The sequence below is a fragment of the Theobroma umbraticum genome, unplaced genomic scaffold, assembly GCF_002168275.2.
Source record: "Theobroma umbraticum cultivar Fairchild unplaced genomic scaffold, ASM216827v3 scaffold_146.0, whole genome shotgun sequence".
Taxonomy (NCBI): Eukaryota; Viridiplantae; Streptophyta; class Magnoliopsida; order Malvales; family Malvaceae; genus Theobroma; species Theobroma umbraticum.
In genome coordinates this window covers 3,152,218-3,152,526 of record NW_018397265.1, presented here as the reverse complement: position 1 = coordinate 3,152,526, position 309 = coordinate 3,152,218, and positions in this window count along the sequence as shown.

Sequence of the window (309 nt, the reverse complement as noted above, 5' to 3'; positions counted from 1 at the left end):
ATCTTGGAGGACCTTTGCTGCCACAAACATTCTTACACAATTGCCCACTCATTTCCTAAAGAAATCATAACCAAAATCAAAGTTCTACTTACCTTCCTTGGCTTGGAACCATTAGGTAGAACCTTCCTTGTCTTTTTCTTCTTTTTCCTTTCTTTCTCTCTTCCTTTCTTTATTTCCTCTCTTCACTTCGAAGCCAATTCTCCCTTTTTGTTGTCTTAATGGTGCGGTTTTCTTTCAAGGCAAGGTCATTTTGCTATTTCTTGGTGTGGGCAGATTTCACAAAAAAATGACCTTGAAATGGTCTTGTGA